The following is a 586-nucleotide window of genomic DNA, read 5'->3' on the forward strand; positions in this document are numbered from 1 at the left end:
GGTGCTGTGGCTGCGTCACTTCTTCGTTGCTGCTGCTGCTCTTCACTTTGCATAGCCTAAACCCTAAACCCTAAACCCTAATAAACCCTAATAAACCCTAACAAACCCTAACAAACCCCAATAAAGACAGTTATTAAACCCTAATGACTTGCCTTGAGGTCTGAGAGTCTGCTGAGGAGAGTGCGTGCGTCAGGATGAAGAAGCAGCAGCAGCTGTTCACCGCCTCCACGAGTTTTTAAGTTTTTGTTTAATATTTTAATTAAAGCAGAGTTCTCCTCAGCACCCAACTGACGCGCAAGCAAACCTAATTGAGCTGCCTTCTCTTGATAAGAGCATGCGCTGTGTACCCGATCTAAACCTTCATTTATCTCCCCCTGCAGCAGCAGCAGCAGCAGCAGCAGAACAGCAGCAGCAGCAACAGCAGCAGCAGCAACAGCAGCGGCGGTCGTGGTGGTGGAGGGAAAGGAAGACCTGCAGCAGCTACGAAGGATATTATTTGCATGATAGGCAGCTGCAATACCAAGCCTGCAGGCAGCTGCTGTAGCAACAGCAGCAGCAGCAGCAGCAGCAGCAGCAGCAGCAGCAG

General features: G+C 50.3%; 1 protein-coding gene across 1 annotated transcript in view; it reads right to left on the bottom strand.

The window, feature by feature from the left end:
* The window catches only part of EAH_00011320 (DNA ligase, putative), a gene marked incomplete at both ends in the record, with an annotated part of 11,490 nt that overhangs the window by 9,275 nt on the left and 1,629 nt on the right, over window positions 1-586 (bottom strand). The window lies entirely within an intron of this gene.

Source organism: Eimeria acervulina, genomic scaffold (assembly GCF_000499425.1).
Source record: "Eimeria acervulina Houghton genomic scaffold, Eah_scaff60, whole genome shotgun sequence".
Lineage (NCBI taxonomy): Eukaryota > Apicomplexa > Conoidasida > Eucoccidiorida > Eimeriidae > Eimeria > Eimeria acervulina.